The following is a 13,021-nucleotide window of genomic DNA, read 5'->3' on the forward strand; positions in this document are numbered from 1 at the left end:
GAAGTTCTAGAAACCTCAAATGTCGAAAGAGCATATGATAAGAGTCTCCTTTCCTATCGCTATGTCAGTTACAGGTTAAGGGGTGTCTTGAATGGATGAAGGTAATGTTTGTGCGAAAATATAGTAGTTCTATTTTGAAATGAGAAATAATTCGCTTTTTGTCAATTAAGGAAACCTGTAGTATTATCAAACAGAATGTCAGTGAAAGACATTGCGTTTGCATAGTGAATTATGAAGGTACTGAAAGGTAGTAAAGAAGGTGACTTAAAGAATTAATTTGAACAGATAAGGTAAGGCTATCATTAAATAACAAAACTGTTCAAAAGATGTATATTAGAATTAAAAGTAAGATGTTAAAATTTAAAAAGATGTAACAGAGTAAAACTAAAGAATACTGGTAATTCCCATCTGGAAAACAGTAATTTGAGTACGATATTGTAAAAGTTGGTTTTAAGAATTTCTTTATGCATGTGATGCAAAACAATTGCTAGTTTATTATGAGTGCTGACATAGATGCAATTAGTGTAGGAAAAATAGTAAAACTGGTATAGTCAGTGTCTCTAAAACATCTTAAAAAATAATAGTGTGAGCATTGTAAAGTTTTGAAGTACTGAAATATGACATAGACTAAATATCAGAAGATGTAAGAAATATTTTGGTATGTGTGGATGAAACATTGAACGTGGTTGTAAAATCAGAAATGAAAATTATCAACACACTTAAAGGTAATCGGGATTTAAAACTGAACATGATGTTAGACACTTTGAAGACCATAAAACTATATGAGAAAGAAATACAGTTACATATAAATGGTTTTAAACTGTAAAGTTGTGAATGGAAATTTCTGAGTAAAACCTGTAGATGATCTATTATGATCGGAGAATAAAGCAAGTATTTTAAAAATTGCAAGGAAATATTTGAATATGGAGTAAATAAAAACAATCCATATCGTTAAAATGAATAAAAAGGGATAAAATGAGTTGGAATTACGAGTGATGAGACAGAAATAAAAACGTTATAATAAATAAGTTAAACTAGAATTAAGAAATATAAACACAGAAGGGAAATCATGAACGTAAGAGAAGCAATTAACAGTTATAGACTTAAGTTAAAAATATATATATATATATATATATTCAGTATTGCAAGGAAGATATTGTTGAACATGTAAAAGAAATTAAAAATTTTGTAGAAAATTTAGTAAAAGAACTAAGATTACGAAAAATCAACGTTTCTTTTTAAATAGAATTTCAAACCACTAAGTTTAAGTGTGTATAGAATACTAGAATGTTTTAAAAAAGTAAATGAAGTTAAAATTCAGAATATATTGAACATTATAACGTTAAAAAAAAGTGTGAAATTGCATCTAAAATTAAGTAATGTAACAAATAAACAGCATGTGTGGGAACGTTTGTGAAATATAACATAGTATAATATATATATATATAATTTAAAAATCAGGGTATGCTGAAATGGTATGAAAAAAATAGTATGTAGAAATTAAATAAAATATTACAAATTAGAAACGTTAAGTATTAAAAAAAATATGACAGTAAACGAATATGTTATTATGAACAGAAAACCTGAGAAAAAAGTTAAAGTTTCATGGAAAACTAGAAAGGATAAAAGTATCAGAATAAAATTGAGTAATAAAAACAAATTATCTTGTAGTTTCATTTTCATGACATGATGAACTATCATTAAAGGAAAGTCTTTTTTATATTTGTTTCTTTTACATTGTTTTCAGAGTCGCGCATTGAATAATTCTAACACCAAACTTAAAAATTATATTTCTAAAACATATAATTTACTTTTTTATTAATAGAGGACAGCATCGCCATTTCATCCAAATTAAGATGCAGAAAATATTTCCCGTTGCCAATTTAAAAAAACTAACTTTAAATGAAAAGCAGCAGGTCTACAACTCAATCAGTAGTCTACGAACAACTCAACTCCACTCGTGACCACGCCTCCTAGTGTGACGTTGCCTTTGGCCCCGCCCTCTGTGTGACGTCATTGACCACGCCCACACCTCACACCCCGTGCAGGTGAACCATCATTTTTATACTACTTTTATTGTTTATTTCATTGTGATTTTTTTATATTATAATTATATAAAAAGTTCCTTTTCTTAAAAATACCAGGTGTATCGTAGGTTTTTTTTCTATTTCGTTAAAAGCTGAACTTGTAAAATAAAAATTTTCTATTAGTGTAAGGTAAACAAAAAAATCAAGAGACAATCCGTATCATGAATGAAATTCAAGTCTTACATCGGATTAAAAAGAAATATTCTGAATCTAAATGTTTATGCCTATTTAGCACAAAATGTGTTTATTTGTCTGATAAATTTAACTAAAATCATTCTTATAACAGTATGTTGCCTTTAAACTGGGTAAAAATGTCAAGTATATTTTCTGATGGTACTGGTATACTTGCCAAAGAAGTTCTAAAAACCTCAAATGTCGAAAGAGCATATGATAAGAGTCTCCTTTCCTATCGCTATGTCAGTTACAGGTTAAGGGGTGTCTTGAATGGATGAAGGTAATGTTTGTGCGAAAATATAGTAGTTCTATTTTGAAATGAGAAATAATTCGCTTTTTGTCAATTAAGGAAACCTGTAGTATTATCAAACAGAATGTCAGTGAAAGACATTGCGTTTGCATAGTGAATTATGAAGGTACTGAAAGGTAGTAAAGAAGGTGACTTAAAGAATTAATTTGAACAGATAAGGTAAGGCTATCATTAAATAACAAAACTGTTCAAAAGATGTATATTAGAATTAAAAGTAAGATGTTAAAATTTAAAAAGATGTAACAGAGTAAAACTAAAGAATACTGGTAATTCCCATCTGGAAAACAGTAATTTGAGTACGATATTGTAAAAGTTGGTTTTAAGAATTTCTTTATGCATGTGATGCAAAACAATTGCTAGTTTATCATGAGTGCTGACATAGATGCAATTAGTGTAGGAAAAATAGTAAAACTGGTATAGTCAGTGTCTCTAAAACATCTTAAAAAATAATAGTGTGAGCATTGTAAAGTTTTGAAGTACTGAAATATGACATAGACTAAATATCAGAAGATGTAAGAAATATTTTGGTATGTGTGGATGAAACACTGAACGTGGTTGTAAAATCAGAAATGAAAATTATCAACACACTTAAAGGTAATCGGGATTTAAAACTGAACATGATGTTAGACACTTTGAAGACCATAAAACTATATGAGAAAGAAATACAGTTACATATAAATGGTTTTAAACTGTAAAGTTGTGAATGGAAATTTCTGAGTAAAACCTGTAGATGATCTATTATGATCGGAGAATAAAACAAGTATTTTAAAAATTGCAAGGAAATATTTGAATATGGAGTAAATAAAAACAATCCATATCGTTAAAATGAATAAAAAGGGATAAAATGAGTTGGAATTACGAGTGATGAGACAGAAATAAAAACGTTATAATAAATAAGTTAAACTAGAATTAAGAAATATAAACACAGAAGGGAAATCATGAACGTAAGAGAAGCAATTAACAGTTATAGACTTAAGTTAAAAATATATATATATATATATATATTCAGTATTGTAAGGAAGATATTGTTGAACATGTAAAAGAAATTAAAAATTTTGTAGAAAATTTAGTAAAAGAACTAAGATTACGAAAAATCAACGTTTCTTTTTAAATAGAATTTCAAACCACTAAGTTTAAGTGTGTATAGAATACTAGAATGTTTTAAAAAAGTAAATGAAGTTAAAGTTCAGAATATATTGGACATTATAACGTTAAAAAAAAGTGTGAAATTGCATCTAAAATTAAGTAATGTAACAAATAAACAGCATGTGTGGGAACGTTTGTGAAATATAACATAGTATAATATATATATATATATATATAATTTAAAAATCAGGGTATGCTGAAATGGTATGAAAAAAATAGTATGTAGAAATTAAATAAAATATTACAAATTAGAAACGTTAAGTATTAAAAAAAATATGACAGTAAACGAATATGTTATTATGAACAGAAAACCTGAGAAAAAAGTTAAAGTTTCATGGAAAACTAGAAAGGATAAAAGTATCAGAATAAAATTGAGTAATAAAAACAAATTATCTTGTAGTTTCATTTTCATGACATGATGAACTATCATTAAAGGAAAGTCTTTTTTATATTTATTTCTTTTACATTGTTTTCAGAGTCGGGCATTGAATAATTCTAACACCAAACTTAAAAATTATATTTCTAAAACATATAATTTACTTTTTTATTAATAGAGGACAGCATCGCCATTTCATCCAAATTAAGATGCAGAAAATATTTCCCGTTGCCAATTTAAAAAAACTAACTTTAAATGAAAAGCAGGAGGTCTACAACTCAATCAGTAGTCTACGAACAACTCAACTCCACTCGTGACCACGCCTCCTAGTGTGACGTTGCCTTTGGCCCCGCCCTCTGTGTGACGTCATTGACCACGCCCACACCTCACACCCCGTGCAGGTGAACCATCATTTTTATACTACTTTTATTGTTTATTTCATTGTGATTTTTTTATATTATAATTATATAAAAAGTTCCTTTTCTTAAAAATACCAGGTGTATCGTAGTTTTTATTTCTATTTCGTTAAAAGCTGAACTTGTAAAATAAAAATTTTCTATTAGTGTAAGGTAAACAAAAAAATCAAGAGACAATCCGTATCATGAATGAAATTCAAGTCTTACATCGGATTAAAAAGAAATATTCTGAATCTAAATGTTTATGCCTATTTAGCACAAAATGTGTTTATTTGTCTGATAAATTTAACTAAAATCATTCTTATAACAGTATGTTGCCTTTAAACTGGGTAAAAATGTCAAGTATATTTTCTGATGGTACTGATATACTTGCCAAAGAAGTTCTAAAAACCTCAAATGTCGAAAGAGCATATGATAAGAGTCTCCTTTCTTATCGCTATGTCAGTTACAGGTTAAGGGGTGTCTTGAATGGATGAAGGTAATGTTTGTGCGAAAATATAGTAGTTCTATTTTGAAATGAGAAATAATTCGCTTTTTGTCAATTAAGGAAACCTGTAGTATTATCAAACAGCATGTCAGTGAAAGACATTGCGTTTGCATAGTGAATTATGAAGGTACTGAAAGGTAGTAAAGAAGGTGACTTAAAGAATTAATTTGAACAGATAAGGTAAGGCTATCATTAAATAACAAAACTGTTCAAAAGATGTATATTAGAATTAAAAGTAAGATGTTAAAATTTAAAAAGATGTAACAGAGTAAAACTAAAGAATACTGGTAATTCCCATCTGGAAAACAGTAATTTGAGTACGATATTGTAAAAGTTGGTTTTAAGAATTTCTTTATGCATGTGATGCAAAACAATTGCTAGTTTATCATGAGTGCTGACATAGATGCAATTAGTGTAGGAAAAATAGTAAAACTGGTATAGTCAGTGTCTCTAAAACATCTTAAAAAATAATAGTGTGAGCATTGTAAAGTTTTGAAGTACTGAAATATGACATAGACTAAATATCAGAAGATGTAAGAAATATTTTGGTATGTGTGGATGAAACATTGAACGTGGTTGTAAAATCAGAAATGAAAATTATCAACACACTTAAAGGTAATCGGGATTTAAAACTGAACATGATGTTAGACACTTTGAAGACCATAAAACAATATGAGAAAGAAATACAGTTACATATAAATGGTTTTAAACTGTAAAGTTGTGAATGGAAATTTCTGAGTAAAACCTGTAGATGATCTATTATGATCGGAGAATAAAGCAAGTATTTTAAAAATTGCAAGGAAATATTTGAATGTGGAGTAAATAAAAACAATCCATATCGTTAAAATGAATAAAAAGGGATAAAATGAGTTGGAATTACGAGTGATGAGACAGAAATAAAAACGTTATAATAAATAAGTTAAACTAGAATTAAGAAATATAAACACAGAAGGGAAATCATGAACGTAAGAGAAGCAATTGACAGTTATAGACTTAAGTTAAAAAAATATATATATATATATTCAGTATTGTAAGGAAGATATTGTTGAACATGTAAAAGAAATTAGAAATTTTGTAGAAAATTTAGTAAAAGAACTAAGATTACGAAAAATAAACGTTTCTTTTTAAATAGAATTTCAAACCCCTAAGTTTAAGTGTGTATAGAATACTAGAATGTTTTAAAAAAGTAAATGAAGTTAAAATTCAGAATATATTGAACATTATAACGTTAAAAAAAAGTGTGAAATTGCATCTAAAATTAAGTAGTGTAACAAATAAACAGCATGTGTGGGAACGTTTGTGAAATATAACATGTAAGTTAAAAATCAGGGTATGCTGAAATGGTATGAAAAAAAATTGTATGTAGAAATTAAATAAAATATTACAAATTAGAAACGTTAAGTATTTAAAAAAATATGACAGTAAACGAATATGTTATTATGAACAGAAAACCTGAGAAAAAAGTTAAAGTTTCATGGAAAACTAGAAAGGATAAAAGTATCAGAATAAAATTGAGTAATAAAAACAAATTATCTTGTAGTTTCATTTTCATGACATGATGAACTATCATTAAAGGAAAGTCTTTTTTATATTTATTTCTTTTACATTGTTTTCAGAGTCGCGCATTGAATAATTCTAACACCAAACTTAAAAATTATATTTCTAAAACATATAATTTACTTTTTTATTAATAGAGGACAGCATCGCCATTTCATCCAAATTAAGATGCAGAAAATATTTCCCGTTGCCAATTTAAAAAAACTAACTTTAAATGAAAAGCAGCAGGTCTACAACTCAATCAGTAGTCTACGAACAACTCAACTCCACTCGTGACCACGCCTCCTAGTGTGACGTTGCCTTTGGCCCCGCCCTCTGTGTGACGTCATTGACCACGCCCACACCTCACACCCCGTGCAGGTGAACCATCATTTTTATACTACTTTTATTGTTTATTTCATTGTGATTTTTTTATATTATAATTATATAAAAAGTTCCTTTTCTTAAAAATACCAGGTGTATCGTAGGTTTTTTTTCTATTTCGTTAAAAGCTGAACTTGTAAAATAAAAATTTTCTATTAGTGTAAGGTAAACAAAAAAATCAAGAGACAATCCGTATCATGAATGAAATTCAAGTCTTACATCGGATTAAAAAGAAATATTCTGAATCTAAATGTTTATGCCTATTTAGCACAAAATGTGTTTATTTGTCTGATAAATTTAACTAAAATCATTCTTATAACAGTATGTTGCCTTTAAACTGGGTAAAAATGTCAAGTATATTTTCTGATGGTACTGATATACTTGCCAAAGAAGTTCTAAAAACCTCAAATGTCGAAAGAGCATATGATAAGAGTCTCCTTTCTTATCGCTATGTCAGTTACAGGTTAAGGGGTGTCTTGAATGGATGAAGGTAATGTTTGTGCGAAAATATAGTAGTTCTATTTTGAAATGAGAAATAATTCGCTTTTTGTCAATTAAGGAAACCTGTAGTATTATCAAACAGCATGTCAGTGAAAGACATTGCGTTTGCATAGTGAATTATGAAGGTACTGAAAGGTAGTAAAGAAGGTGACTTAAAGAATTAATTTGAACAGATAAGGTAAGGCTATCATTAAATAACAAAACTGTTCAAAAGATGTATATTAGAATTAAAAGTAAGATGTTAAAATTTAAAAAGATGTAACAGAGTAAAACTAAAGAATACTGGTAATTCCCATCTGGAAAACAGTAATTTGAGTACGATATTGTAAAAGTTGGTTTTAAGAATTTCTTTATGCATGTGATGCAAAACAATTGCTAGTTTATCATGAGTGCTGACATAGATGCAATTAGTGTAGGAAAAATAGTAAAACTGGTATAGTCAGTGTCTCTAAAACATCTTAAAAAATAATAGTGTGAGCATTGTAAAGTTTTGAAGTACTGAAATATGACATAGACTAAATATCAGAAGATGTAAGAAATATTTTGGTATGTGTGGATGAAACATTGAACGTGGTTGTAAAATCAGAAATGAAAATTATCAACACACTTAAAGGTAATCGGGATTTAAAACTGAACATGATGTTAGACACTTTGAAGACCATAAAACTATATGAGAAAGAAATACAGTTACATATAAATGGTTTTAAACTGTAAAGTTGTGAATGGAAATTTCTGAGTAAAACCTGTAGATGATCTATTATGATCGGAGAATAAAACAAGTATTTTGAAAATTGCAAGGAAATATTTGAATGTGGAGTAAATAAAAACAATCCATATCGTTAAAATGAATAAAAAGGGATAAAATGAGTTGGAATTACGAGTGATGAGACAGAAATAAAAACGTTATAATAAATAAGTTAAACTAGAATTAAGAAATATAAACACAGAAGGGAAATCATGAACGTAAGAGAAGCAATTGACAGTTATAGACTTAAGTTAAAAAAATATATATATATATATTCAGTATTGTAAGGAAGATATTGTTGAACATGTAAAAGAAATTAGAAATTTTGTAGAAAATTTAGTAAAAGAACTAAGATTACGAAAAATAAACGTTTCTTTTTAAATAGAATTTCAAACCCCTAAGTTTAAGTGTGTATAGAATACTAGAATGTTTTAAAAAAGTAAATGAAGTTAAAATTCAGAATATATTGAACATTATAACGTTAAAAAAAAGTGTGAAATTGCATCTAAAATTAAGTAGTGTAACAAATAAACAGCATGTGTGGGAACGTTTGTGAAATATAACATGTAAGTTAAAAATCAGGGTATGCTGAAATGGTATGAAAAAAAATTGTATGTAGAAATTAAATAAAATATTACAAATTAGAAACGTTAAGTATTTAAAAAAATATGACAGTAAACGAATATGTTATTATGAACAGAAAACCTGAGAAAAAAGTTAAAGTTTCATGGAAAACTAGAAAGGATAAAAGTATCAGAATAAAATTGAGTAATAAAAACAAATTATCTTGTAGTTTCATTTTCATGACATGATGAACTATCATTAAAGGAAAGTCTTTTTTATATTTATTTCTTTTACATTGTTTTCAGAGTCGCGCATTGAATAATTCTAACACCAAACTTAAAAATTATATTTCTAAAACATATAATTTACTTTTTTATTAATAGAGGACAGCATCGCCATTTCATCCAAATTAAGATGCAGAAAATATTTCCCGTTGCCAATTTAAAAAAACTAACTTTAAATGAAAAGCAGCAGGTCTACAACTCAATCAGTAGTCTACGAACAACTCAACTCCACTCGTGACCACGCCTCCTAGTGTGACGTTGCCTTTGGCCCCGCCCTCTGTGTGACGTCATTGACCACGCCCACACCTCACACCCCGTGCAGGTGAACCATCATTTTTATACTACTTTTATTGTTTATTTCATTGTGATTTTTTTATATTATAATTATATAAAAAGTTCCTTTTCTTAAAAATACCAGGTGTATCGTAGGTTTTTTTTCTATTTCGTTAAAAGCTGAACTTGTAAAATAAAAATTTTCTATTAGTGTAAGGTAAACAAAAAAATCAAGAGACAATCCGTATCATGAATGAAATTCAAGTCTTACATCGGATTAAAAAGAAATATTCTGAATCTAAATGTTTATGCCTATTTAGCACAAAATGTGTTTATTTGTCTGATAAATTTAACTAAAATCATTCTTATAACAGTATGTTGCCTTTAAACTGGGTAAAAATGTCAAGTATATTTTCTGATGGTACTGGTATACTTGCCAAAGAAGTTCTAAAAACCTCAAATGTCGAAAGAGCATATGATAAGAGTCTCCTTTCCTATCGCTATGTCAGTTACAGGTTAAGGGGTGTCTTGAATGGATGAAGGTAATGTTTGTGCGAAAATATAGTAGTTCTATTTTGAAATGAGAAATAATTCGCTTTTTGTCAATTAAGGAAACCTGTAGTATTATCAAACAGAATGTCAGTGAAAGACATTGATTGCGTTTGCATAGTGAATTATGAAGGTACTGAAAGGTAGTAAAGAAGGTGACTTAAAGAATTAATTTGAACAGATAAGGTAAGGCTATCATTAAATAACAAAACTGTTCAAAAGATGTATATTAGAATTAAAAGTAAGATGTTAAAATTTAAAAAGATGTAACAGAGTAAAACTAAAGAATACTGGTAATTCCCATCTGGAAAACAGTAATTTGAGTACGATATTGTAAAAGTTGGTTTTAAGAATTTCTTTATGCATGTGATGCAAAACAATTGCTAGTTTATCATGAGTGCTGACATAGATGCAATTAGTGTAGGAAAAATAGTAAAACTGGTATAGTCAGTGCCTCTAAAACATCTTAAAAAATAATAGTGTGAGCATTGTAAAGTTTTGAAGTACTGAAATATGACATAGACTAAATATCAGAAGATGTAAGAAATATTTTGGTATGTGTGGATGAAACACTGAACGTGGTTGTAAAATTAGAAATGAAAATTATCAACACACTTAAAGGTAATCGGGATTTAAAACTGAACATGATGTTAGACACTTTGAAGACCATAAAACTATATGAGAAAGAAATACAGTTACATATAAATGGTTTTAAACTGTAAAGTTGTGAATGGAAATTTCTGAGTAAAACCTGTAGATGATCTATTATGATCGGAGAATAAAACAAGTATTTTAAAAATTGCAGGGAAATATTTGAATATGGAGTAAATAAAAACAATCCATATCGTTAAAATGAATAAAAAGGGATAAAATGAGTTGGAATTACGAGTGATGAGACAGAAATAAAAACGTTATAATAAATAAGTTAAACTAGAATTAAGAAATATAAACACAGAAGGGAAATCATGAACGTAAGAGAAGCAATTAACAGTTATAGACTTAAGTTAAAAAAAAAATATATATATATATATTCAGTATTGTAAGGAAGATATTGTTGAACATGTAAAAGAAATTAAAAATTTTGTAGAAAATTTAGTAAAAGAACTAAGATTACGAAAAATAAACGTTTCTTTTTAAATAGAATTTCAAACCACTAAGTTTAAGTGTGTATAGAATACTAGAATGTTTTTAAAAAGTAAATGAAGTTAAAATTCAGAATATATTGAACATTATAACGTTAAAAAAAGTGTGAAATTGCATCTAAAATTAAGTAGTGTAACAAATAAACAGCATGTGTGGGAACGTTTGTGAAATATAACATGTAAGTGAAAAATCAGGGTATGCTGAAATGGTATGAAAAAAAATAGTATGTAGAAATTAAATAAAATATTACAAATTAGAAACGTTAAGTATTAAAAAAAATATGACAGTAAACGAATATGTTATTATGAACAGAAAACCTGAGAAAAAAGTTAAAGTTTCATGGAAAACTAGAAAGGATAAAAGTATCAGAATAAAATTGAGTAATAAAAACAAATTATCTTGTAGTTTCATTTTCATGACATGATGAACTATCATTAAAGGAAAGTCTTTTTTATATTTGTTTCTTTTACATTGTTTTCAGAGTCGCGCATTGAATAATTCTAACACCAAACTTAAAAATTATATTTCTAAAACATATAATTTACTTTTTTATTAATAGAGGACAGCATCGCCATTTCATCCAAATTAAGATGCAGAAAATATTTCCCGTTGCCAATTTAAAAAAACTAACTTTAAATGAAAAGCAGCAGGTCTACAACTCAATCAGTAGTCTACGAACAACTCAACTCCACTCGTGACCACGCCTCCTAGTGTGACGTTGCCTTTGGCCCCGCCCTCTGTGTGACGTCATTGACCACGCCCACACCTCACACCCCGTGCAGGTGAACCATCATTTTTATACTACTTTTATTGTTTATTTCATTGTGATTTTTTTATATTATAATTATATAAAAAGTTCCTTTTCTTAAAAATACCAGGTGCATCGTAGTTTTTATTTCTATTTCGTTAAAAGCTGAACTTGTAAAATAAAAATTTTCTATTAGTGTAAGGTAAACAAAAAAATTAAGCGACAATCCGTATCATGAATGAAATTCAAGTCTTACATCGGATTAAAAAGAAATATTCTGAATCTAAATGTTTATGCCTATTTAGCACAAAATGTGTTTATTTGTCTGATAAATTTAACTAAAATCATTCTTATAACAGTATGTTGCCTTTAAACTGGGTAAAAATGTCAAGTATATTTTCTGATGGTACTGATATACTTGCCAAAGAAGTTCTAAAAACCTCAAATGTCGAAAGAGCATATGATAAGAGTCTCCTTTCCTATCGCTATGTCAGTTACAGGTTAAGGGGTGTCTTGAATGGATGAAGGTAATGTTTGTGCGAAAATATAGTAGTTCTATTTTGAAATGAGAAATAATTCGCTTTTTGTCAATTAAGGAAACCTGTAGTATTATCAAACAGAATGTCAGTGAAAGACATTGCGTTTGCATAGTGAATTATGAAGGTACTGAAAGGTAGTAAAGAAGGTGACTTAAAGAATTAATTTGAACAGATAAGGTAAGGCTATCATTAAATAACAAAACTGTTCAAAAGATGTATATTAGAATTAAAAGTAAGATGTTAAAATTTAAAAAGATGTAACAGAGTAAAACTAAAGAATACTGGTAATTCCCATCTGGAAAACAGTAATTTGAGTACGATATTGTAAAAGTTGGTTTTAAGAATTTCTTTATGCATGTCATGCAAAACAATTGCTAGTTTATCATGAGTGCTGACATAGATGCAATTAGTGTAGGAAAAATAGTAAAACTGGTATAGTCAGTGTCTCTAAAACATCTTAAAAAATAATAGTGTGAGCATTGTAAAGTTTTGAAGTACTGAAATATGACATAGACTAAATATCAGCGAGATGTAAGAAATATTTTGGTATGTGTGGATGAAACACTGAACGTGGTTGTAAAATTAGAAATGAAAATTATCAACACACTTAAAGGTAATCGGGATTTAAAACTGAACATGATGTTAGACACTTTGAAGACCATAAAACTATATGAGAAAGAAATACAGTTACATATAAATGGTTTTAAACTGTAAAGTTGTGAATGGAAATTTCTGAGTAAAACCTGTAGATGATCTATT

This window comes from Stegodyphus dumicola, chromosome 6 (assembly GCF_044657685.1).
Source record: "Stegodyphus dumicola isolate Sdum_Otavi_A_Nest chromosome 6, ASM4465768v1".
NCBI lineage: Eukaryota > Metazoa > Arthropoda > Arachnida > Araneae > Eresidae > Stegodyphus > Stegodyphus dumicola.